This window comes from Alligator mississippiensis, chromosome 15 (genome assembly GCF_030867095.1).
Source record: "Alligator mississippiensis isolate rAllMis1 chromosome 15, rAllMis1, whole genome shotgun sequence".
Classification (NCBI taxonomy): domain Eukaryota; kingdom Metazoa; phylum Chordata; order Crocodylia; family Alligatoridae; genus Alligator; species Alligator mississippiensis.
Genome location: NC_081838.1, coordinates 17,373,373 through 17,393,970, shown reverse-complemented (window position 1 = coordinate 17,393,970; position 20,598 = coordinate 17,373,373). Strand labels below are relative to the sequence as shown.

General features: G+C 57.8%; 1 pseudogene; it reads right to left on the bottom strand.

The window, feature by feature from the left end:
* Positions 1-1,532: 1,532 nt before the first annotated feature.
* Positions 1,533-14,760, bottom strand: LOC102576133 (lamin-A-like; annotated as a pseudogene).
* Between the last annotated feature and the right edge of the window lie 5,838 nt (positions 14,761-20,598).

Below are 20,598 nucleotides of genomic sequence, written 5' to 3'. Positions count from 1 at the left end.
TCAGCGCTGGAGCATTAGTGCCGCCTCGTGAGCAGCACTGCCTGGCACTCCCGGCCTTGCCTCTCGCAGCTTCCCAGAGCCATAAACCCCGGAGCTGGCAGGAGGCAGGCAGGCTGGCAGCTCAGGCTCGGTCCAGGCTGGGGGGACCCAGGGCTTGTCCATGTGCCTGGTGGACAGACTGCCTCTAGGCCTCTGGGACGTGCATCACTCCCGGGCTCAGCAAAGCCTCCCCCACGCTGGGCAGGGATGTGGTGTCCCCCCTACAAATAAGCCTCAATCCCCAGGGGTTGCCTAGAGAAGAGACAGCCCCTTGCATGGATCCGACAACCTTCATGCTGAGCTGTCCAGGGCAATCACCCCAGCCCAGGCCGCCCAGGGGCTCAGATCCCCCCAGCAGCACCTCTGACTGCAGCCTGAGGGAGTGGGGGGATGTCCTAACAAGCCTTTAGGAGACTTAGGGAACCTGTGCAAAGATGCAGTTCAAATCATGGCTGTTAATGCCTGGGCAGGCAGGAGCCCAGACTGCCACCGCTTTGCTGTACGGTCCTGGCCAAGTCACTTAGCCCCGCAGGGCATGAATAGCTGGGAAAGCAGAGGACAGGAGCTGCAGCCTGCGGGTACCGGGGCAGTGCCATTCACCCCTGGGGAGCAGCCCGGCTGGATGGGCGCTCACTGGCTTTGCCATGGTCAAGGCCATCAGAAGTGAGCTGGTGACACCTAGCGCCTGCAGCAGGAAAGTGCATGGTGGGGGGCACAGATTGGTGTGTGAAGTAACAGGGGGTGACGCTGTGAACCAGAGGGGTTTGCTGTTCCTTTCCCAACCCCTCACTTCCAATCCTGGGGGGTTTCCTCTTCCCCCAACCCCGGGTGCTCCAGGCCCCAATCAGCTCCCGAGAGAGCCCCCTGACTCTGTGGAAACCCTGGCAGCCTCCAGACACGGCTCAGAGGAAGGGGAAGAGCATGTCAGGGGTCACTACGGGGGGGGGGGGGGGGGGGGGAAGGGGGGCGGAGGTGGGCGAGCATACAGCAGAGGCCCCAGCCCCACCAATGCAAGCTACAGGAGAGTGGAGGGCAGTGGATGGCTGCTTTCAGGTCCTGCCCCATTCCAGTACACCCCAGTTGGTGTCTGGGGCTAGCGCATTCCCCCCCCATAGAAGTCAATCCCAGCCCTCCTGAGGCTGTGGGAGGGGTTGTGAGGGAGTCATACCAGGGCAGCCTCAAGTCCCCTCTGCAGGAAGGCCTCCTCCAGGTGATGCTGGCAGGGATCCCGGCCCCTGCTCCTCCCTGGGTCAACCTCTTCCCCTGGGTCTAACTATGAGCCACCCTGGGGGGCTCCGGTGCCCCTAATTCCCCAGTCCAGTCCTGGTCGCCCCTCCCCAGAGCTCTGCCAATGCCCCTTGCACCCACCTGCTGCTACCCCAAGCCCGAGGCTCCCTCCGTGCTGACCGGCAGCCTCCCACGCAGGGCCCGAGAGCATCACCTGCTCCTTTCACTAACCCCAGCCCCCTATGAAATCACGAGAGGACACGGGCTGGGCAGGATTCCTCGTGTATTGATTTGGGGAGAAGAACAGGAACAGCGGTAACATTTCCACTTAGCAAGATGCGGAAAAGCGGGAATAGAGCCGGAGTGGCAGCAGGTTATCAGCAAACAGCGTTTTCTCTGGGAGGCAAAGAAGGGCCCCACTGGGCTGACTTTAGTGTTGATGGTGGGGGCGGGCAGGGACAAGGCAACGGAGTAGGCGGCTGGACCCAGTGCTGGGCAGGGAGTAGTGCATGGTAAGCTTCCTCAAACAGTGCCGCAGATACAAAGTGTGTGCTGCTGAAGGCAGCAGGGCGTTAGAGACTGGCTGGGCCCTGTTGGAGTGTCTGGACTGATCTCAAAATAGTGATACAAAAAAATCAGAGGGGGAAACAGTCTCCTGCAGTCCTTGTGAGCCCTCAGGTCCAGAATAGGCTTGGGGTCCAGCTCCTGTCCCCCTAGGCAGACCCCCAACCTCCTGCTGAAGGCAGGGGATAGGTGTGGGGTGGGGAGAGGGGCAGGATCACACCCACAGCGGAACAGGAGCAGCTAAAAGGCTTCAGCTCGCGGGGCTACATCATGGCTGGCATTAAGCTGCTCCTCAGAGCCGGATTTTCCTCCAGGCAAAGCCCTGGCCCCACCACCCCTTAGCACAAACCCTAAACCTGCAGACCTTGAAGATCAGCCTGGGGCAGCCCCAGTCCCTGGACTAGCAACAAGCACGTTTGGAAACTCTGCATCACTTTTAATGTCCCGTTGCCCTTGTCTGGTCTCGACCGCAGACCCTAGGCTACAACCCAGCTCTGTCTCTCTCTAGACAAGCTCTCTCCTTCCTCTTGCGCTCGACACCACCCCTTTTAAGGCACAACGTGGCTGCTTATTCATCTATCTATATATCTATATAAACAACTAATGCCTCTGATGAGTAATACAGTATGAAAAAAATGGGTCTTTCCCATGGCAAGAGCAGGGAGCAATGGGAGTAAGTGCAGCAGGCAGCACAAGGGGGGTCAGGAGGTAATGGCCCAGGTATGAGACCAACGGGAAATCAATGAGAACATCGTTCAGGCCTCTTGTGCGCACCCCTCGGTGCAGAAAGTGATGGGAAAATAGGAGGATCTGGGCCCCCCAGGACACTCACAGATGATTCCCGTGAGAGTGGGGTGCAGGAGCCTTAGTGCACAGGACAATCGAGCCTCAGGGACTGGATTTCCCTTTTCAAAACACAATTTACCTAAACCAAAGCTCATCCCACTCATTGAAATGAGCTTTGCTTTCAGGTCTAACACATGGCTTTGTAGAGCAACACAGCCCCCTTCCCCCAAGATACTTACAGGCACGGGGGGCCCATCTCAAATGGCTTTACATCAAACTCCTATTTAAAAACCTTTGGCAAAAAAATACATCTAAAGAGCTATTAAACTACCAATTTTTTTTTCCTCTCTCTTTTTTTGACAACCATCATTCGTTGACTTTGGCTTCAGTGTTTAAAAAGATGCAGCAGCTGAAAAAGCTCTTGTTGGTGTGGGTTTTTTTACCTATAAAAATAGATTTTCTTTCTTTAAAAAAAAAAAATCAAACCGTCATTTTGCATTATATTTCTGTGGTCGAGAACAAAACAAAAAATCTCAACCTTTCTTGGTTTGTTTTCAAAAGAGGGGAAGAGACAGGCAGGGAAAGGTACTTTTGCTTTAGGGGAAGAATAATTTGTTATGGAAAATTTTTTTGGCAAGGATGGATGATGCTGCAACTTTGAGGAGCCTGGAAAAGAAAAGAGGAAAAAAAAAATTATATATATAAGTAATAAAGGCTGCAGATAGCAGATACCAGCCAGAGAAGTAGTTGATTATTCCAGCACATTAAAAACACAAAGTAGAAATACTCAGATCCACTAATAAGAGATCTTTGCTTTCATCACAGAAATCAGCTTAACTCTCTCCACTTTACAAATGAAACGCAGCATCGATAACCCTGGCAAGCTGGCATATTCGTGGTAGGATATTGGGGTAATAATAGTAATTAAATAGTATTAATTGAATCTTCAGCTAGTAACATTTATCTGCTGTCTATTAATTAGGAGCGAAGAAAGGGGCTGGAAAGGACCTCATGAAGGCGCATCTAGTCAAGGCAGGATAAGGCCTGACTCAACCCTCCCAGCCCGGTGTCTGTCCAAACTGCTCTTGGACATTTCCAGGTGGAAGGAAACTCCACCTGCTCCACGGCTCAACCACCACAGAGCCAGCAAGATCCTTCTCATCTCCAACCTCAGGTCCCCCTGCTGCAGCTTGAGGCTATTGCACTTAATCTCACCCCTACAGCCACATAGAAAGGCCCATCTCCACCTTCGCTGTCATTGCCCTTCAGGTATTTCATAGAATCACAGAAAATTAAGGTTGGAAGGGACCTCGGGAGGTCACATCTAGTCCAAGCCCCTGCTCCAAGCACGACTGGCCCCAACTACATCGTCCCAGCCAGGGCTTTGTCTACCCCGGGTTTAAAAAAGATGGAGACTTCACCACCACTCTGGGGAACCTGTTCCAGTGCGTCACCACCTTCCTAGTGAGAACATTTTTCCTAATATCCAGCCTAAACCTCCCTTGCTATGAGTGGAGCCCATTGCTTCTTCCTAATATCCTGTCATCTGCCCCCACTGAGAACAGTCCAGCTCCATCCTCTTTGCAACCACCCTGCAGGGAGTTGAGGGCTGCTATTCAACCCCCCTCAGTCTTCTCTTCTCCAGGCTAAATCAGCCCAGTTCCCCCAGCCTCTCCTCACCAGTCCTGTCCCCCAGCCCCTGAACCATTTTCACTGCCCTCCTCTGGACTCTCTCCAACTTGTCCACCTCCTTTCTGTAGTTAGCCTTCTTGCCAACAAGGGCACTGTTGATTATTTGAGGACTATTATCAAATCCCACCTCAGTCTTCTCCTCTCTGGACCTGCTGCACTCAAAAGAGGGCTGGTTTCTACTCACTGCAGCCCACACAGGCACGATACCCATTGGTCCAGCACTCCGGACACCCGGGTTCCTCGAGCCCCCTGCTGCTCCCTGCCACACTGACCTGCCTGCGTGGGCTGGCATTCCCCAGGATTTAGGCCCTGGTCATCGGGTTTTCACCCAGGCCACTCGTGCTGACGCTGGGACCTGCAACGCTGCGGCAGCGGCGGGTGATGTTGACACGAGGGGTGCACGAGCCTGAGGACGGGGTGCGAGCGTTCTGGGTTCTATGGGCCTGGATAAAGGTGAAAGAGAGATACAGCCACCCTGAGCACTTCCCGGAGAGGAGCAGAGGACCTCGTGTTGAGGAAACACCACCCTTCTCCAGGGTTATTCTTACAGCCAGCAGCACCCACCCTGTCCCACCCACCCCAAGAAAGCTGCTGAGCCATGAGCAGGAATTAGCCTTCCCTGGTGCTGGAGGAGATCCCTTCTTGTCTCCTGGTTTGATGGAAGAGTCTTGGTCTAGGGTTTTATTTTTACCCCAGTAACATGATGTGTGGAGGCATTTCTACACATAACCGCAACTTGGATATGAATGGGCGGATAGCTTAAGTTCCCCTCTACAAGCATGGCTGGGAAACAGCTTCACTCTCCTGGCTATATGGGGGGCATTGATTCAGGCCTGTTGTGTAGCAAAACAGCCATCTTGCTTCTGCAGTCAGGGCTGCAATTCATTCAAAGGCTGCCTGGTGCATCAAGGACATCAAGGGCTTCTGGGTGGTCATCACCAGCCCCGCTCAGCCTGGCCGCACAACATCCCATTGCGAGCTCCTTCAAACCTTGCTCTTGGGCTTGGATTGTGCTGGGTGATAGTGCACGCAATGCACTCTTGCATGGGATCCTGTTGTTGCACCTGTGGCAAACCCAGCCCCGAAGGGCCAGTAGGAGGAGCCATGGGTTATCCTGCTGGGACAGATGCTGGCGTGTGCTGAGTTTAGCCAGGAGGGGACCGACTACATTGGTAACCAAACAAGGCATCTAGCTTGGAGGATCGTCCCATGAGGCGCTGGTCTCTGCTTGAAGCCACCATCCCCAGCTGGCTCTGGACTCTCTGACCTGCTAGTGCCCTCAGCTTTGTTTCTATCATAACGGGGTCATCTCCTGCAGCTCGGCTTCTACCCAAACCAGCATCATCGTGCTCCAGAGCAAAGCCTGTGTCCTCTGCCCTCAGCATGGCTGGTGGTGGTTCTTCCATGCAGAGAACCTCTTGATGGACCTCATCCTGCTTCTCCTTCCTTGCTGTCAGCAGGCTGGGAGGGGATGGGGGCTTCCCCATCCCAGTGTGTGGCCCTGGCACGGTCCATCCATCATCTGTGAGCCCCAGGCAAAGTTTCCCCATCCCGCTGTGCCCCACCCCCTCTCCCAGAGTGTGGCACTCACATGATGGTGGTGGTGGTTGTGCATACCCTCCTCATCATCGTCTTCATCCTCGTCGCTGATCATAGTGCACACCAGCTTCCTCATGGCCACCTCCTGCAGGGGAAGGGGGCAGGAGGCGAGGTCAGGAGGCAGCCACAGCCTCAGAGACCCCACAAGGGTCACTCGCCCCCTCCACTCATCCCTGCTTGTGCCTGGCATACAAAGAACCAGTCCCCGCCAGGCTCTCCTGCCATCTCACCTGTCCGTTGGAGTTGATCAAGGCAGTCCGCAGGCTGTCTCTGGTGCCCCATGAGCTCTGGGCCTTCCACACCAAGTCCGTGCGAGGGTTGTGGGTTGCACCGGCCCCCGAGCCCCAGATCTACGGGGAACATGGGCAGAGAACGGTCACACCTCATGCCATTAGTGCTAACGGGACCATAACCACCCTCCCTACCTCCTTCCTAGAGAGCACATAGGACTTCCCCAGGAGCCCACTGAGGACGCTAAGAGTCTGACACCTAAAAGGAAAGGGATTTCCCACAAACCAGGCCTCGACTTTTTGTTCTGTGTGTTCTGGGTTTGAATCCCAGTGTCGGATAAACGAGGCTCTCCTGTTCTCAGTGGTGGCAGATGGCAGAACAAGGAGCAATGAGCTCCAGTTGCAGCAAGGGAGGTTTAGTTTGGATATTAGGAAAAACTCTCACTAGGAGAGTGATGAAGCACTGGAACAGGTTGCCCAGAGAGGTGGGGGAGTCTCCATCCTTGGAGGTTTTCAAAGACCTGGCTGAACAAAGCCCTGGCTGGGATGATGTAGTTGGGGCTGGTCCTGCTTTGTGCAGGGGGTTGGACTAGATGCAACTTCCTGACATCCCTCCCAACACTCGCTGTCTATCATGGGCTGAGCACCCCATCCCATCTGCGTTGGCTTTGCTCAGCACGGGCCAGATGAGAACCGGGCATCAGTGCCTCTGGGCATGAACCCTTTAATTGAGAACAGCATTCGCAACTCACCGTGACCACCTGGTCAGCCTTCAGGGTAAATCTGGGAGGGAAGCGGTAGGAGATGACGGGATCTTCTCCGTTCTGGCGCTTGATCTGCCAGTTCCCCAGGGCCTGATCCTGTGAGGCAGAAGGGAGGGGGGTGGGTTAAGGGGGGAGTCTCCCATCCAGCCTCAGGCCTAGCCTGGGTCTACTTGGCAGGGGCGGCGCAGAGGGCATCGCTCAGTGCCTGGCCCTACCTCGTTGGACTTGTTCTTGAGCCGCACAAACTTGCCGTCCAGGTCGACCTCCTTGATGGCCACAGGCCCACTGGTGCGCATGTGGCGTGTGATGCAGTTGGGGCGCTTGCCAAACTCCAGCTTGCGCTTCTTGCATGACGGGCTGGGGCTGGGGGACAAGTGCAGCCTGTGGGGCAGAGGGCAGGTGGTGAGGGCAAGGGCAGGGCCAGGAGGGGCAGGGCCAAGACTCAGCCACACCCCAACCCAGCTCCTCCCCCTCTGCATTGGCCACACCCTCAACTAAATTCCTTCCAATCCCCAACAGCCTCCTTGGCCACACCCCAAGGAGGCCCTCCTCCCCACACCCTCTCCGGCCATGCCCCCAACTAGGTTCCTCCCATATTGGCATTGGCCTTGCCCCCAACTAGGCTCCCTCCAATCCCCAACCAGGCCCCTCCTCACTCTCCTTGGCCACGCCCCCATCAGGGTCTCCTTAACCAAGCCCTTCCCCCACTCTGGCCGCACCCCAACCAGGCTCCTCCCTCTACTTGCCTTAGCCACACCTACCACAGGCCTTTCCCCCCACTCTTTGGCCACAGGAGGCTAGGTTCCTCCCCCACAATCATTGGCCACACCCCTAGCATGGCTTCTTCCCATCCTCCTTGGCCACACCCCCCAACTAGACCCCTCCCCACTTTGGACACATCTCCACACCCCTTGGCCCCACCCTCAACTAGATCCTTCCCCTGCTTTGGCCACGCCCACCACTCTCCTTTACCCCACCCCCATTTGACCCCCACCCCCAGCGCCAGGCGCCCACACACCTCCTCCTCGCCCTCCAGCAGCTTGCGGTAGGCAAGGATCTCCATGTCCAGGGCCATTTTGATGCCCAGCAGCTCCTGGTACTCGTCCAGCTGCTGCTGCATGCGTGCCTTCATGTCAGCCATCTCCCACTCCTTGTTGGACAGGATGCGGCGGCTGGTATCCCGCTCCCGTGCCAGCGCGTCCTCCAGGTCGTGGAGCTTGGCCTCCTTGGCTGTCAGCTGGGGACAGAGGGCACAGGGTTGAGGGCAACACGAGGCACACCAGGGGCTCAGTCCATGGGGCAAACTCCCCCTGAGCTCGTGGGGGGACACAGCTGCACTTGGGGTGCCCGGATCCTGAGCCAGGCTATAAAAGAAACCAAGACACCAGGAAAGAGGGGCAAGTGGAGCAGCAGGTCATGGCCTGACATGGTCACAGTGGGGAGCTGGTGGTACATGGGGTGGGTTGGATGGACAGACAGATGCAGTGGAGAGGGGGCAGGTCTCACCTGCTTCTGGAGCTGACTGAGCTGAGCCGAGAGGCTGTCGATGCGGATGTGGCATTACTGCAGCTCCTCATGAGCGGCACCCGCCGTGTTGTTGTTCCTCTCTGCCGACTGCCTGGCATTCTCCAGCTGGAAGCCAAGGAGTTAATTGCCACTGGTTGTGGGGGGTAGTGGAAGGGGCCCTGCCGAGGGTTGCTGGGGCGAAGGGGGAGGGAACGGCCCAGAAGTCTCTGACTTTTGAGATGGGGAAACTGAGTCACAGCAGGCACCTGTGGCAGTGCCAGGGGCTCTGGGCCAGCCAGGGCACTCATATCAGGGAGAAACATCCTGGCACTCAGAGCAGGGGGAAATATTGGCTCTGTGGGGAAAGGAGGGGGAGGCACCGGGCCCTGGAGAAATAGCCCCAGGAAGGAAACTTGGACATGGCAGGGGAGGCTGGGGTGACACGGGTAGGGCTGCACTGAAGGCCAGGGGTAGAGGTGGGAATAGGACCCAGGCATCCTAGATCCCACACCCACCTAGAGTTAGCGGCAGGGGTGGATACAGAACCCAGGTGTCCTGGATCCCCTCCTCCCCCCGGTACCTTGGCGCTGTAGGTCTTCTCCAGCTCCTCCTTGTAGAGTTTGACTTGGGCCTCATGCTCGGCCCGCAGGTCATGCAGCGCCTCGGACAGCTTGCTCTTGAACTCCTGCTGCCGCCCCTTGTCGATCTCCACCAGACGTGTCTCATGGTGCCGCTTGGTCTCTTGCAGCTCCTGGGGATGGAGAAACGGGCACATGAGCCCCAGGATCCCCTGATGCAGCCCCTGGGGTCCCTCCTTAGCCTGGCCCAGCCCGACCCACCTTGCTCCACAAGTTCTTCTGGAAATCCACCTCCTCCTTGAGTGTCTGCAGCTGGTTCTCAGTGCCCATACGCCGGAGCGTCTCCTCATGCAGCTGCTCCTTGGCCTCGTTCAGGGCAGCTTCCAGCTGGGGAGAGAAGCAGGGAGTGATGGGGGGAGGCACTGGGGTCCCCGACACAGCAGGCCTGGGCATGCTTTTGGGCTGGGAACCTGCACCCTGGCATCATTTCATTTTCATGCTATGTATATGCATGCCCTTGCTTTGCATAACTTGTCCCCAATCAAGTGCAGAGATCAGCCTTGGCGCTGGCTGACTCCCCGACCCCAGGGCAATGGCGTCTCAGCAGCCCTGACCCCTAGGGCACCCTAGGGCATTATAGGACAGGGCTGGCATCACTCACGTTGGCTACTTGTGTCCTCAGCTCCTGGACTTCATTCTCCAGGTTCCTCTTCTCACCCAGGGCGGTGGTGAGGACTGCCTCTTTGGAGTTGAGCTGGGCTTCCAGGTCCCTGAGGCAGGATTGGGCGAACAGCAGGTCCTCTTCCTTCTCGGCATTGCTGGAAGAGAGTGACCGAAGCTGTCAGGGGAGGAAGCGATACCAGCTACGTGCAACCAGAGCATCCTCCAGGTCCCACGTGCATCCAGAACACCCCCAGCCCAGAACCGTGGTCCAGGGGCTTGGGGATTTCATGCACATGGGGAAACGGTCCCTGTAGCTACAGCATTAGCTGTAGGGGGTCCCACAGCATTTCACTTGTGCACATCCAGCTAGGCTCACGTCGCTGATGTTTCACACTCATAAGTGCTGTATTCCCCAACACAGCTGGCTCAGTGCAACAGACCCCAGTACTGACATGGCCTCAGAGCCTCTGTTCTTTGTCCTCTGGCTCCTTGGATGCTAGATCAATGTCCCATAGAAATGCATTGAGTTGTAGCCTGGCGGCAGCTCACTACACTCCAAGCCAACCTGCCATAGGAATGCACCGGCTTGACCTGGAACTCCACGTTTTACCTGGCTTTCCCCACACTGAGCTGAGGGCCCTTAGCTCTTTTTTTTTTTTTTTTAAGGAAAATTTTTCGTCCCAAGTCAAATCAGCAAAATCAATTCCAAATCCGTGTGAATCATTCAAGAACCATATGCGGCCCTGCTACCAGCAAACATCCTCCACCCCAACCTGGGGCTTCAGATACTTCCAAATCCCTTGGTGAGCATCCTATGTGCGGGCCCAAGCCCCAATACCTCACCTTGACCCTATATCCAGCCACCCCTGCTGTGTTGGTATCAGTCCTGCGCTTCCAGGGCCCCAATCCTGACACATCATGGGGCCCCCTAGAGCTTAGGGGATCCAACCGGATCACAGAGGCCATGCAAACTTCAACCTTTTGGAGGTTTCAAACCAAGGCCTGACGCCAAGTTGCAAAATACTGCAAGAGGAATAACAGCCACTGCGGATGGGAGATTGGACTGGTTTGATGGCAATGTGTGCACATGGTCACTAGCACGTCTGGACTGCAGGGCCTTGGGAGGTGGAAGGAGCCACTGGGATGCCAAGGCCAGGCCCGCTTGGGCACTCACATTCCCAGGCGCTAGGTAAGAGGCCCTTCTGCTCTCAAAAATGCTCTCCATGGCATGGCCATGTGTCTGGTCCCACGCCAGATGGTCACAGTGCCATTGCCCCTGCACTAACGCTCCAGCACAGGAACGCAAGATCTTGGGGTAGTGAGGGAGGAAAAATCCACGCTCTCTGTACCTGCTTTGCAGCTCAGCCCCGTTCAAAGCCGCTGCCAAGTGGGACTTTGCCCCCAGCCGTGTCCCTACCTTGCACTGGCTTTTCAAACAGAAGCTGTGTGCTCTCTCCGCCAGACAGCCTGCCTGAATGCTGCTCCCAGCACCTGCCTCGGTCGGACTCTTTGACTTGCAACAGCTGAAGCCCAGCCACACTTTGGGCTGTATGGGTGACATGGAAAGTCTGCCCCACCGCGCCAACAATACAAAGATGACTCCACTAGACAGCTTGGGGTTCATGCACTTGGATCTCTGCCATGGGGACTCCCTGTTGTATGACGGGGTGTTCCCCAGTTTAACCCAGGGAGGAGTCCCTACAAACCGTGCTGGAGGGAGAAGGGCATTCAGAGAGAAACCCTCATCTGCCCGCTTTGCATATGTGCAAATGAGCTGTGCAGGTGGCAGAGATGAAAGCTCGGGCTCCTCACCCTCAGCCCACCCCTCCCTGGGGGACATGCTACAGTGTTGCATTTGCTACAGGTGCAGTGGTGGCAGCTGCAAAGCTGCCCGGAGAACGGTGCTCAGGCCAGGGCGGGCAGCTCGGCCCAACACCCGCCTGTAGCAGTTGTCTGCCCGCAGTTGTCCCAGCTCACACGGAGGCAATTGAGGCCTGTGAGGTTGTGGGTGGAGCAGGGAAGAGGTGGATCCTCCATGTCCTGGGAGCTAGTGAGCTCTGTACAGAGCTGGAGACATGGAGGTCCTGGCTGGGCAGCTCCGGGGAGATGGGGCAGGCAGGAAGGGCCATGTCCAAGCTGCTGCAGAAGCCCCTTGACCTTGACCCTAGCACAGACACATAAGCTGAAGGGGCTGCTGTCAAACAGTTCCCACAACCAGCCTCCCTCCCATGCTTACCAGAGCCAGAAGAGTCACTGGGAGTAGAAAAGCACATGCATGTGCCCAAGGGATTTAGGCACCCACCATATTCCCATGCAGGCATTGCTGCCACACCACATTTCTGGGAGCAGAGAAGGCAGCCACGGAAAGGGGAGGCATAGCTCCCGCATAGGCATTCACACGTGCTCGGGACACGTTACCACACTAGGCTCACAAGTGCCCCCGCCCTCGTGCAAGGAGGGGGAAGATCCCCAGATCTACAAGCCTCGCATTCCTTGTAAGAAACTGTGTGGACGGTGCCCTGGATGTTCACAAGCATCATGGGAGATGGGGCAACGGAGTTCACAAGCACCTCATTTTTCGGGCAAATGTGCAAGGAACCCCAAGATTCACAATCATCATGAGAGACGAGGAGGAAATCGCAAGAGTCTCTTTGTCGCGCACCAACGGGACAGGCGGGGACCCTGGCAGTTACAAGCCTTGTGCAAAACAGTGCAGAGGAGTCAGCAAAGGCACACCTGGCGCCCCTGCTCCCAACCTGGCACTGGCCCCCTACAAATCTGCATGGAGCCGCACTGCGGGCTGGGCCCCCTCGCTGGGGCGCTGGTACTGGGATGCGGGAGGCAGGGGTGGAGGCTGCCCTTCCCCAGGCTCCAGCTCCCTTCTCTTTGTGAACAACAACCTGGCTGGGGCTCGGGGAAGGGAAAGGAGATGAGTTGCTGCCGGTGTAATTGGGTTAGGGCCGGCAATTCAGGAAGCCGCAGCTCATCGGAGGAGCAGCTAATGAGCAGGGGCTGGTTCCTGTTTCGGAGAAGGAGGTAGGGAAAGAAAACTCCCACACTGCAGAGTCTGGTCATGTTGAAGTCCACCCCGACATGCCAAGGCACTGGGTGGTCTTTAGAGGGGCAACATGGCTCAGTGGTGAGAGCTGCAAGGCTCGAAGGACGCCTGGGTCCCTTCCTAGCTCTGCATGTCCTGACCACCCCCCTCCCCCCAATGCCAGGTGTGGCACCCTATGAACCCCCAAGGGACCCACGTGGATTTTTCCCAGGATGCACCTGGTAGTGCGTGGTAGACATCCCAGTGCTGAGGTGGGTGATGGCGCCAGGAGGGGGATCAAAGTTGGTTGGATCCCCCTTCCCATGCATGTGGGAGCAGGCACCGAGCCAGGCGTCCTCCACCAATCAATAGGGACACCCAAGTCCCTGTCCCTTAGCCTAGGACAGGGGTAAGAGGCGGGAGACCCAGGGCGGGATGGGGAGAGGGGCCTGGCTGGGTGCTGGGTACAGCCCTGATTCCTGCCCCCTGGAAGGGCTGGAGGAGCAAGGTGCCAAGGACACGGTGGGCTCTGCCCTAAGGGTGAAGTCCGTCTGGATCCAAATGGCGCTGACGTCAATGGGAGATGATGGCTTTGGGATTGTGGCCAGGGACCGCCAGAAGCGCTGAAGCTTTCCAGGTGCATGAGCCACTCCCTGCCTGCAGCCACGGGACCTTCTCCCTGCCTGGGAGGGCAGATCCCCTGTGGCACCCTGTGGCGCACCGCTCAGGCATACGCCAAGACCCAAACCCAGGCAACAGGGCCACATCGGCTGTGGGACCCCCTTGCACTTCTCTCACCACCAGCACCCACTGCCCACGCAGCCACTGCTTGCAGGGGAGGGCATTTCGAAACCAACCCTTGACCTCCAATGAGCCGGGAGCCTCTAGGCTAGACCTGGAGCCGGGGCTGCTCCTGCCCCGATCCTCCCCGCTTGCCAAGCTCGCCACACCACAAACCCTCCAGGCCTCACGGGAGGGAGCTCCGGGTTCCTTCCCAGCCCTGCTCCTGGCTCGGGTGAGGCCAGGGACCCCCCACAGCTGGTCAGACTCCGGCTTTGTGCCCACCCCATGCCCCAGCCCCGGGGGGGGGCGGACACATGTGCTGCCCCATGCCCCAGGGGAACACTCCCTGCCCTGTGCCCCCGCCAGGGGCAGCTGCACACACACTCACCGTGCCTTGAGCTTCGCGTGCTCCTCCCGCACTTTGCTCAGCTCCAGCTGCAGCCGTGCCCGCTTCTTGGCCTCTGAGTCCAGGCTCTTGCGGGCGTCAGCCAGCTCGGACTCATAGGCCGCCTTGATGCCCGAGAGCTTGGGGTTCACCTCCTCCTCCGTCTCGGTGATGCGGAGCCGCAGCCGCGCGTTCTCCGACTCCAGGGACCGCACGTGGTCGATGTACGTGGCCAAGCGGTCGTTCAGCTCCTGCAGATCCTCTTTCTCCTGCAGCCGTATCGCGTGGCCGGGTGATATCGACTTGGTGCCTGCCCGCTGCGGGGGGCCCGGCGCTGCCCGGGGGTCTCCATGCTGGGCGCAGGGTGCAGGTCAGGCCTCGACGTCCTCCAGCTCCCACTGACAGTCTGAGACACGGCCTTGGATCCGGCTCAGATACGCCTGGGAAAAGGTGTTGCGGGAGCGTGGGGTTACGCCAAGGAGACTGCACCCGGGTTTGCTCGTTTAATAAAGAAACCAAAAGAGAAAAAAAAGGAGGGGGGAGGCATTTCCAGGAACAAGGCATGATAAATATTCCATAGGGCAAGGGCAATTCAAGGTCGTGGCAGATGTGATATCATTAGACCGACTAGAGTCGGGGTGGGCAAAATCCGGCCCGCGAGGCCCCTAAAGATGTAGAAAGTTAATATTAATGTCCCTGGTTCGTGTCAAAAATGACAGGGCTCGGGGGCAGGAGGACCCAGGGGAAGCCCACCACAGCAGGGCCCGCCCGGCCCCGCCCCCCACGTGCCACGTGGCTCCTTGAGCGCGGGAAGCTTAGAGAAGGGCGGCGCTCCCCGCTCGCGGGTGTCCGGGCCAGGCGCGGGCAGCCCCGGCGGCTCCGAGCGCTGCAGCGCGGGGCGAGCGAGCGGTCGCTCCCCCCTCCGCTCCAGCTTGTGACTCGCCCGCCCGCCCGCCTCAGCCCGCCGGCTCCGGGGGAGGCAGCAGCTGCTGGGCGCGGAGAAAAGCTGCCCTCTCCGCGCCGGGCACTGCCGGGCCGGCCGTGGCAAACACTGCGGCAAGGGGTGGTGGCGCTTTTCTCCGCGCCCAGCAGCTGCTGCCCCGGGGGCCGGCGGGCCCAGGCTGGCGGAGGGCGGGTTACAAGCAGGTGTGGGGGAGGGAAGCGGCCCATCGCCCCCTGCCCGCCTGGGGCCGCCTCTGCCTGCTCCGGGCGCCTGCGGGCGGGGGAGGGGCTGCTCTTCCTCAGGGTCCTCCGCGGCCCTCGCTCCCCCCGTACCTGAGTAAAGGCTGTATTTTGCCCTCCCCTGGTATGTCTGGATCTTAGTCTCTATGAACATTTTTATTATTGCTATGAGGCTGAAGTTGGCTCCTTTTTTCCCGGTTCCTTTTTCAAAGCTAACCTAGACCCAACATACATTTGTTAATAACGAATTCCACATCCTAAAGAAAGAATTTCATTAGCTATGCATATGTACTAAGTAATATAGAAAATAATATTCCACATAAAGTACAGAGCCCTAAATGAAGGTCAGATTAGGGTGGGATTATGGGACAAAATACTTCTTGGGCTACCCCAGATTTCGTGGCGATGCCCCTGGGGGTCTGTCCGAAAGAACCCTGACCACTGTCCCGACCGGCCCAAAGCACGGTTTGGCCGTGCCAGGCTGCCACCTAACAGCCCCCACACCCACTGTACTAAGTATAATGGCTTGAATAAGGCACTGGCTTTCGGGCTGGGATTGCGGCTAGAAACTCTGCTTGGGCCGCCCATCAGATTAACTCGGTGCCGCTGGGGGACAGTCCTGGACATCTGTGACCGAGACTTGCCCGGCCCATAGTGCAGTTTGGCCGTGCCAGGCTGACAACAGACAGCCCCCCAGCCGCTGTGCTAAATACATGGAACTGAATAAAAAATTGGAATTTGGACTTGGATTATACCAAGAAATCCTTCTTGGACCACCTCAGACCATGTCTCTGTGCCACTGGGGGACTCTCCTGGACATCTCTGACCAGAGATTTGCCTAGCCCAAAACATAGTTTGGCTGTGCCAGGGTGCCAACTAACAGCACCCTGGCCATAGTGCTAGATTAATGGACTTGAATAAGGAATTAGATTTTGGGCAGGGATTATACCCAGAAATGCTTCCTGGGCCACCCCAGACCGCACCTCTGTGGCACCAGGGGACACTCCAGGACATCTCTGACCAGAGACTTGTCCAGCCTGAAGCACGGTTTAGCCGCACCAGGTCGCCAACTGACACCACCCGCCAGACACTGTGCTAAATGAATGGACCCGAATAAGGAACTGAATTTTGGACTGGGATTATACCCAGAAATCCTTCTCAGGCCACCCCAGGAAGTGTCTCTGTATCACCGGGGGACTCTCCTGGACATCTCTGACCAGAGACTTGCCCGGCCCAAAGCGTGGTTTGGCTGTGTCAGACTGCGAACTGACACCACCCCTGACACTGCTAAGTATCTGGACTCGAATAAGGAACTGGATTTGGGGCTGGTATTATGACCAGAAATCCTTCTTGGTCCCCCCCATACTGTATCTCTGTGCCACCAGGGGACACTCCTGCACATCTCTGACCAGAGACTTGCCTGGCCCAAAATGCGGTTTGGCTGTGCCAGGGAGCAAAAAGACAGCACCTCAGCCACTGTGCTAAATTAATGGACCTGGATAAGGAACTGGATTTTGGGCTGGGATTATACCCAGAAATCCTTCTTCGGCCACCACGGAACAGGGAGGGAGGGAGAGGAGGGGAAGGGAGGCAGGCGGATGCAGGCAGGCAGACCTGAAGGGGCTGTGGGGGGAAGGAGGGGAGTCTGCTTGGCTCGCATCTGCCTTCAGACAGACACACAGCCAGCCGGTCGAAGCCTTTTATTATGTTAATGGATATGGGGGCTGCAGTTAGCAGCATGGCATGAAGAAATCATACTTTGGGCCAGGCAAGACTGGTCAGGGATGTCTGAGGGAGTCCCCCAGTGCCACAGAGGCATGGCGTGGGGTGGCCAAGAAGAATTTCCATTTCTAATCCCAGCCCAAAAAGAGTTCCCTATTCAAACCATTGTCCTTAGTACAGTTACTGGGGCGGGGGGGGGTGCTCTGAGTTGACAGCACGACAGAGCCAAACCGCGCTTTAGGCCGGACAGTACTCTGGTGGGGCATGCCTGGGAGAATCACCCAGTGCCACAGAGCCATAGAGTGGGGTGGCCCAACAAGGACTTCCATCTCTAATCCCAGCCCATAAAACAGTTCCTTATTCGAGCCATTATACTGCTGTCAGATAGCAGCCGGGCACGGCCAAACTGCCTTTTGGGCCAGGCAAGTCTGGTCACAGATGTCCAGGACAGTCCCCCAGTGGCACAGAGGTAATCTGATGGGGAGCCCAAGCAGAATTTCTAGCCATAAACCCTGCCTGAAAGCTAGTTCCTTATTCAAGCCATTATACCTAGCATAGTGGGCATGGGGGCTGTTAGTCGGCAGCCTGGCACAGCCAAACCATGCTTCTTTGGGCCAGGCAGGACTGTGGTCAGGGTTCTTTGGGACAGTTCCCCAGTGGCATTGCCACGAAATTTGGGGGGTGGCCGAAGAAGTACTTTGCCCCATAATCCCATCCTAATCTGACCTTCATTTAGGGCTCTGTACTGGAAGGGGGATATTTTTTTACATATTACTTAGTACATATGCATAGCTAATGAAATTCTCTTTCTTTAGGATGTGGAATTCATTAATAACAAGTTTTTATTGGGTCTAGATTAGCTTTGAAAAAGGAACCAGGAACCAGGAATAAGAAACTGGGAATAAGGATCCAACTTCAGCCTCATTTATAGATTGCATATGCATGCCAACCAACCAAACAGGGACCTGAAAGGAGCAGCTGCACCATTGACATTCGGCTGCTTGGGCTAATATTCCTGCCCCAAACTGGGGGCTGCCCAGGCTGTTTCCAGTCCCAGCGGCAGTCCTGCCCCACTGTACTCACCCCACCGGAAGGTGACACGAGGCGCTGGATCAGGGCTGAGGGCCACAGCGGAGATTGCCAGGCCCCACAGCAGGCAGAGGGCGCGGGTGGGCATGGCGGCGGGGGTGTTGGTGCTGCCGGGAGAGGGAATGGGGTTACACCGGGACCCACCTGCAACAGAAATGCATGAGGTTTCCTGCCCTCCACCTCCATCCCACACCATCCTGGGGGGAGACCCAGAGCCCAGCTCACCAGGACTGTGGGACACCCTCCCTGCCCCTAGCCAGGCCCCTGCTGCAGAGGCAGGTGGGTAACAGCTCTCTACTGCTGCTGGTGGGTGGAACAACTCCCTTTGCCCAGGATGGGTGAACATGGTGTCTTCACCTCCCCTGGGCGCTTTCCCTCCTCTAGCCCACCTGTCCTTGCAGAGGCAGAAACAGGACCCAGGAGTCCTGTGTGGCTCCCACTGCCACAACATCACGGATGGACCCCAGGAGTCCTGACCCTCGGGATGATGCATGGATGGGCTCCCACGCTTCCACAGGTGACTGGTTTCTGGTTTCTCATGCTCTCGTCCTGGGGCAGGGACCCTGGGAGGAAGCTTCAAGGGGACCAAAGGGTCCTGAGGTTTTGGGTCCTGAGGATTTGGGAGAGTCACAGATGGGGCTGGGCACGGAGCCCCAGGCAGGGTGGGGACAGCACTGAGGCCCAGAGCATGGCAGGATGTCCTGAGAGCACCCGAAATGGCCCCGTGCCAGGTGCTGTACAAACCCAGAGCAGAAAGACTGATCCCCCTCTCCCGCCCAGCCCTGTATCTGCTTAGCCAAGGCATCCCCTGGGATCCTCCTGGGCACTCCAGCCTCTTGGCATGGTCAGCAGGGCTGTTTTGGAGGGGGGCAGGCGAAGGCATCTTACCCCCTGCCTTATTCACTGTCAAGCCAGCCTGTCTGTCCCCTGGGCCTAGAAGCCTGCCCCATATGGAGACCCCCAGTGCCTCTCCTCCCCCAGCCAGGCTGCAGTTGGACTCAGGAGCCTTGCCGTGGGGTTGGCTTGTGGTAAGGGCTGTACCCAGGATGTGGGTCCATGTGTGTGCATACATGTGTGCATGTGTGAGTGTGTTCCTGTTTTAGGCCCCCAGCCCTCCACTATACAGGAATCCCCCCTTCCTGTCCCCCACTTCATGCCTTGCCCCCCACAGTCGAGAAGTCCCTGCCTGCCCCAGCTGCAATCACATCCAGTCTTGCAGTGCTGAACTGGACACAGCTGCATGCAGAGACGGGGCCAAGTGTGGCCCAGAGGGAGCGGTGCCAGTGGCAGGGGGCTGGTCCCTGGTTTCAAAAGCCCCACCAAGGTGGAGGAGCGGAGAGAGAGAGCAGGGCCCCAGCCCCAGGGTGGGGGGCAGAGGTTGAGAGGGAGGGAGAGGGGGAATGGGAGAGAGAAGAGAAGGAAGGGCAATGATGGGGACAGACAGACAGATGGGCAACAGTGGAGGGAAGGAAGGAACGAGTACACAGATAAACAGATGAGTGCAAGGGAAAGGAAAGGAAAGGAAAGGTCAAGCAAACTCCCACCCTCCCTTTTGCCCCATGTCAGCACCCCCCAAACCCATCACCTCTGCCCCCGGGGCTGGTGTTACTTCTCCAAGGCACAGAATCAGCTCAGGCATGGGGGCATCCTCGCTGGCAGACAGCTCAGCCCCATGGCTCGGGGCCCAGCACCCATGGGAGATGGGTTCGTGCATCCACTGGGCCCAGGCTCGGTCTGTGCAGGGCCCCAGCTGTGCTCCCTTCCCCTCCCCGTGGGTCCCTGGCGCTGAGCCTGGCAGCGGCTGGGGCTGGACTGGGGCGGAGCGGGGAGGGTAGCTCCCCGTGCTTCGGGGAACCAGAAACTCCAGCCTCCCCGGGCAAGTCCCGGCAGCTCCGGGGGCATCTCCAGATCCCCACAGCCAAGCGGGGAGCAGCCTGGCTTCCAGTGTGGCTCGGGGCCGGACACCTGAGATCTATGTCTGGACCCGCTCAAGTGGGGGACCCCTGGGTCCAATTCTGGATTCGGGGGAGGGTGGGGGGTCTCATGCTTTGTGCAGGGGACTGGAAGGCCAAGTCTCTCAGCACCAAGGAGGTTGGGGCTTTACTCTTAAGTCTTTGGAGGATCCAGTTGATGGACCCCAGGGCCAGGCGACCTCCCAGCCCACGGGCAGAACAGGGCAGGCACCCTCAGGGGGCTTACATAGGCCTAAAAAGGGCCCCCAGCTATGTTTTTTATACAGCCCAGAGTTGGTTCCTCCCTTGCTTACCCCTCCTGGGATTCCTCCCTTATTTACCCCCTCCTCCTCGGGGCCTTGCCATGAGCTCCAGCCTGCCCCAGTGCTTCGGGATCAGAGCAGGGCATGGACCTAGCTGGCAAGCCCCACCCAGCCTTTGAGGAGGCAATGGTTGGGAAGGTGTGGGGACAACGACGACCCCCTGAGCTTGCCATTCGGCCAGGACAGAAAGCTTCTTGTGAGCCAAAAACTAGGTTACCGCACTGGGCTTCACACGCTGCCGGCTGAGACGGGGCCGCGGGAAGGGCTAAGCTCCACATTGTTCGGTGCTGGGCCAGAGCCACCGAGGCCAGGGAGGGAGCCGGGCTGGGTCAGGGGAAGGGGGCACAGTGTGATCCTCCTCTAGGAGCCCCGGGCATGCGGAACCCGTCTGTCCGTCCACTCGCCTGCTGTCCATCCATTCATTTGTCTGTCTGTTCATCCATCTAACTATCTATCGCCATACACAGCACTTCATCT